Raw genomic sequence first — 6,717 nt, forward strand, 5'->3', positions numbered from 1 at the left:
TTCAAGGGCATATGCCAAATGAACTAACTTTCTTCAACTGGGCCTGACAATCTAAAAATTCTGTCACCTCCCAGTGGTGCTTGAACCAGGGACCAATCCTTTGGGGCACATTCAATATTCAAACTATAAACTCTTCTCCCCACAAAAGGAAGAAGATGTGGAGGAGACAAAGTTTCACTACTTGTGTTTTTAAAACCATATATTTGCTTTTCTTTTCTTCATTGCATTTTATATGCATGAACTGTTCTTTTCTCACTGTATAATAATGAGCAACTTTTGAACATAAAATGTAGATTTTCTAATATAGAGAGCTTATATTTAAAACAATTTTTAGAGAAGAGATAAACAAGCTAAAAAATTTCTAAATATTGACCATGTAGACTGTACATTGCCCAGAGCATTCTTTAAAAGTATAATTATTTTCTGTAGGGAGACCATTGTGTTATTTCTGTGACTCTCATGGGGCATCAAGGTATTCTGTGTGATTCCAGTAAAATATAGCAGCATTAATTTATGTTCAATCTTTGTCTCACAGGTTTGTGGTCCAAAGCTATCCATGCAATAGATGATATTATACAAAAAAGATAGAGTAATACAACCTCAGTTGGTGAACTAATTACAAACATGTATTGTCCTCATTTTGTTATATCCTTATGAAAATAGTACAAGCTCAATTTGAGAAAATTCAGAAAGTTGTGGAAAAGTATAAAAAATGAAATAAGATTGACTTTCTACTCTTTCATCTAATCTACCATATTTCTTCTTTTTCCTCAGTTTCTAGCTAAACTCATAGTGAGGCTGACTTAGGCAAACTATACCTTCTTGAATAAAATCTTTTGTAATGAAGCTTTATGCAGATGAACGTTTTAAGTAATTCAGCAATATAAGATAATCACATTATATCCAGTGTTCATTTTATACATAACTGCCAAAGATAGTATTCTGTACACCTTGATCATTTTTTACTATATTATTATGAATATCTCATTAAACCAATGACTATATTTATTTTGAAGATTATTGATGAATTTTGACAAATGTCTCTTCTTTAATGTATTCAGAAGTTATCTAAGAATCTAACAGAAAAACAAGATATTTGGGGGAATAATTTCTTTTTATACAATTTAGAAGAAAAGCTCACAACTGTTGATGCCAATTCAAATGTTTCTATGAATTAATAACAATAGCTGGTAATACTTATTATTGATATTGCATTATTCTTGATCTTATTCCTTATCTTCATTTTCTTCCTACTCTCTACCCACATCCCTCCACACACACACACACAAACTGCCACTGCCACTTTCTCTTTAAGTGAACAACAAAATCCTTCAACAATAGAACTAGAAGCGGGTCTCATTGGCCCATGCCTGGAAGGTCTCAAGTTCAAAGCCAGCCTTGGTACTGGTAAGCCTAAGCAACTTAGTGAGAATTTGTCTCTAAGTAAAATACAAAAAAAGTAGGCCTGGGGATGTGTCTCAGTGGTTTGGTGCTCCTAATTTCAATCCCTGGTACCCCCCAAAAAAGAATAGAATTAGATTATACAGAATTTACACAAGTCTTAGTTCAGGTCTTGTATCTAGTAAAAGGTGACAATAGTTTAAATTAGTTCCATTACAGATAATATTGGGTTTATTCTAAACAATATCTCATTATTTATGTTGCTTTTATTAAGAATGGAGACAAAGATAATCTTTTGAAGATTAAATAATAATACACATAGAACACTTGTTTTCTACATATGTCTTAAAGTGTGATATTGAATTAAAATACATTAGGATCTGTGTTCATTCATAAGGAATATTCTGCTTTATATTGACAGAATTACTTCATAATTATAAACTAAGAGGAATTTTTTTAGGTACTGGTGGTAGGAATCATTAGATATTTATTATATATGCAATGTACATTTTCTGAGAATCCATTTTGTTTTTGAGATTCATGTTCCTCAAGGAAGCTTTAGAGCGATGGGCTAGATACTTGGTGGAAGGCACTAAAGAAATTCATTTTGATAAGATAAATAATATTTTTATGCTCAGAGACATAAAAGCCTGGAATTTGAAGTGAAAAATAGGTAAAATTCATGAATGAAAAAAATGAATGTTGAGTTTGGCAATATTGTGGGGGAACAGATATTTAGTTAAATAACTGAAAAACATCTTCTATATAAGCTAGGAAAACAGACATTTTCCGTCCCCATATATCTTACATAATACTTGGAAAGATATGTAAAAAACCTTAATACTTATTATAGTATTTTAACATTTCTATTTGTACATTTGACTGTGAACACATTTCTCTCTTTTGTAAACCAATTTATAAAGTATCTGTTCTCTAGCACTGTGTTAGAGAATACAGGGTTTATCTATTGGAAAACAATTTCCTATTAAGTGAGGAGTTATATCTAATGTGGCTATTGTAAATTAGGCAGTTAGTGTATTAATAATAACAAAAGTAGCAATAATGACAATGCTTAGTGTTACTTCTGGACTGCTAAGTACCAGACATATTATATCAGCATTGTGTTCCTCCTTTATTATACCCATTTTGACACTCTTTTTATTACTTATTTACATGCTATCTTTCCAAGTATTATGTAAGATATATGGAGACAGAAAATGTCTGCTTTGTTCCTCTGCATATCCAGAACTGACCTGTGGTGCATACTCTTCGCTTTATAAATATTCTTTGATTGAATGATTAATACTTATGTGTTGAATAAGGAAGAACTTAATTTAACTGACCCTATTCTCAAAGTATCTTAGGTATTTCTCTTTATTCTGTGTGAGAATGTCATCTGGGATTTCTGCTCTGCTGAGTGGCAAGTTTCTGTGGGTGCTGATGCCAGTGATTCCTCTTGGGCACCTGGTAGTGATGAGTGGGCTAGTAGTTGGGAGACCTACACTGACACTGAGGCCTGGAGTCCTGCAGGGGCATGGTGGCCATGATTTCCTGCACAGGAGCAGGAATATTGCTCTCAGAGAAGCAATATTCTCCCTACGTGAGTCCCAGGTCACAGAGCAACACAAAATATTTCCTCCTCTGGTCCACCATCTTGGATCCACCTACCAAAATGAATTCTTCTGATGACGATGGGCTATCTTTCCCTTTTTGTGTCTGTCTTGTTCAATTTCTTTTATCATTGTTTCTGAGTTTATAGCTTAGAATCTATTACCTTTCTTGTTAAATATATTCCTAGCTAGTTATTTTTTTCGTAACTATGGTAAATTTGATTGACTCTTGATTTTTCAGGTTGTTTTTTATTGGTGTTTAGTAATACTATTCAATTTCGTATATTGATCTTATATACAGAAAAATTATCAAGAATACTTCATCTGATCTATTTCATCCAAAAGGATTCTAGTGGAATGAGTAAGGCTTTCTCTATATAAGATCATATGGATTCAAAACACTGGTAGTTTGATTTTTAGTTTCCAATTTGGATAAACTTTATTACTTTCTGTGGTTAACTGTTTTGTGTTGGACTTCTAATATTATATTAAGTAAGCATAGTGAAAGTGAACATGCTTCTCTGGCTCCCAAATTTAAAGGAGAAAATTTAACTTTATTCAATGTCATGCTATCTGTGTGTCTGCATATGTGGCTTTAATTGTGTTGTGGTGTATTTCTTCTACTTGTAACTTGCTGACAGGTTTTTAAAAAAAATATTGAATTTTATTGAATACCTTCAACTTACATTTGGGACTGTTGCCATATTTTACATGTTATTAGCCATTTTCACTTGTGTGAACTGCCTATCCAATGTTTTGTGCATTTGTATACATGGTTGTTTATATTTTTGTTTGATGACTCTAATATTTCTCACTATTGGATGAAGACTAATCTTTTGTTCATACATATGTTGCATGCTAGCTGCATGAAATCTAATTCAGATCATGATTTTATAATATTCTTAACAACTGACTGTATTAGCTGTATTTGTATTTAATATGAAAAAATTAGATGAGATGTTTGAAGAATTCTTTCAAAATTCTTTTTATAATTCTTTTTTTAAACATAAGTTTTCCAAGAAGGTAAAATACCTCTACAATGAATACTAGAAAACATTGAAGAAAGAAATTGACCTCAAACAATGGAAAAGTTCCCCTTTTCATGGATAGGCAGTATTAATATTTTTACAATGGCCATATAACCAAAAGCAATATACAAATTCAATGCAGTCACCATGAAAATAATCATCACATTTTTCACAGAACTAGAAACAAACAAACAAAAAAAACCTAAAATTTATTTGGAAGAATAAAAGACTCAGAATAGACAAAGCAACTTAAACCCAGAAAGCAATGTTAGCGGCATCATCACAATGTATGACTTCAAATTATACTACAGAGGTATAGCAATATCAATTGCATAGTTATCAGCATAGAACAGACACATATATTATTGATAAAAAATAGAAAACACAGAAAACCCCACATATATACATTTGTCTGATCCTTTCCAAAGGTGTCAAATACATACATTGCAGAAATGATTGATTTCCTTTTTTTTCACAAATGATGATGAGGGACTGGTTATCCATGTGTAGAAGAATGAAAGCAGTCCCCTATCTCTCACCCTATATAAAAATCAACCCAAAATGGATCAAATACCTAGGAATTAGACCAGAAACTATACAAGTCCTTTAAGAAAATGAAGGGTCGACACTCTAGCAAGTAGGCAAAAGCAACAACTTTCTTAATAGAGCCTCTAAATGTCAGGAAATAATGCCAAGAGTTAATAAATGGGAACGCACCATATTAACTACATTCTGCACACACATGCACACACAAAAACCATAAGAATTGTGAAGCAGGAACCTACAGAATTGGTGAAAATCTTTGCTAGCTATATTCTGACAGAAGATCGATTTCTAGAATAGTTAAAAAAAAATATGCCAAACAAACAACCAAATTATTAAATTGGGAAATAAATTGAACAGATAATTCCAAAAAGAAGAAATACAAATGGCCAACAAAAATATGATATATATATATATATATATATATATATATATATATATATATATATTCCACATCTTTAAACTTCATGGAAATTTAAATCAAAAGAAAACTGAGATTTCATCTCATAATTGTCAGAATAGTAGTTGCCAAGAATAAGAATAATAAATGCTAAAGAGAACAATTTTACACTCTTTTTGGTATTGTAAACTAGTACTACCAATATGGATATCCAATATGGCGGTTCTTCAAAAGGCTAGGTACACAACCATCATATGACCCAGGTATAACTTAACACTTTCCAGTATTAAGTTAAAGTCATCTTATTACAGTGAAATTGAATATCCATGTTTATAGCAGCATAGTTCACAATAGCCAAACTAAGGTGTCTGTCAAGGGATGAATGCATAAAGAAAATGTGATGTATATATTTATATGAGTTTTATTCAGACACAAAGAAAAATTAAATTATGTCATTTGCACAAGAATGAGTGGAACTTAGGCCATTATGCTGAACACAATAGGTCAAAATCACAAGATCAAGGATTTCCAGATAGAGGGGAAAAGGAAAGATGAAGGCAAATTTCATGAAAATCACTGCATGATCAAGTGATGAAAGGGACCAAAGTGTGGGATATGGGGAGGGAGAGAAAAGTGCTGGGGAGTGTTATTGGAGAAAATTATACTGTCATACTGTGTATTTGTGCACATGTACAAATATGTCACTTTAATTCCTATCATTTGTACAATTATAATCCACCAATAAAGAAGTAGGAAATATATAAAAAATGTTTTTATATTTAAATTGAGTTAATAACTTAAATCAGAGAATGTTTCTTGTCAGGCTTGCATTGTGGTCTTCTTTCCAAAAAACATAATTAACTGTTGTACTTTAGATGTGTCCTGCAAAGGCTCATGTGTGAGAAAATGTGTGATGGTTCAGAGGCGAAATGATTAGGCTGTGAATGCCTTAAGCCAATCAGTAAATTAATGACCTAATGGGATTAATTGAGTGGTAAGTAGAAAAAGGTGGATGTGGCTGTAGGATGCAGGTTATTGGGGACATGGCTTTGGTGTATATATTTTGTTTTCTGATAATCATATGAGCCGCTTCTCTCTACCACACTCTCCTGAGATGATGTTCTGCCTTACCTCCAGCTTCAAGGAATGGAGTTAAACTTCTATCAACTAAAACCGCTGAAACTGTGGGCCCTCAAATAAAATTTTCCTCTTCTACAATCTTCTTGTTGAAAATGCTTACTAAATACTAACTATTCCTCAATTTGAACCATTTCAATCATGAAAATTTTCTGTGATGTTGGACTACTTGAGGGTTAATTCACCCATTTTACAACAATTTATGTAATTTTTATAATGCTTTCAGTGTTAAAGATTATTATAATAGACAACATGCTGAGTTCTGAAGGAAAAGTGTGATGATTTTTTTTTTTTCAGTCATTCCAAATGATTTAGATCCCATACTAGTGTTATGGGTATGAGGAGAGAATCAGCTGCTAAAGAAAGAGAAAAATTAGACAAACTCTTCCTAAGTACAGGTTATAGAACAGTAACATAATTGCAAACTGTCTACAAAAACTCATTACATTTCACAACATAACTGTAACAAATATAGGTAACATTGTTTTCTGTTTGAGGAGTGAGCAAAATTCAGCATTTTTCCTGTTCCTCTTCTATATTACCATAACATAAAATTGAGACCTAGTATCTACTTCTAAATTATGATTATGAGAGTGGG

The sequence above is a fragment of the Marmota flaviventris genome, chromosome 7 (genome assembly GCF_047511675.1).
Source record: "Marmota flaviventris isolate mMarFla1 chromosome 7, mMarFla1.hap1, whole genome shotgun sequence".
NCBI classification, from domain to species: domain Eukaryota; kingdom Metazoa; phylum Chordata; class Mammalia; order Rodentia; family Sciuridae; genus Marmota; species Marmota flaviventris.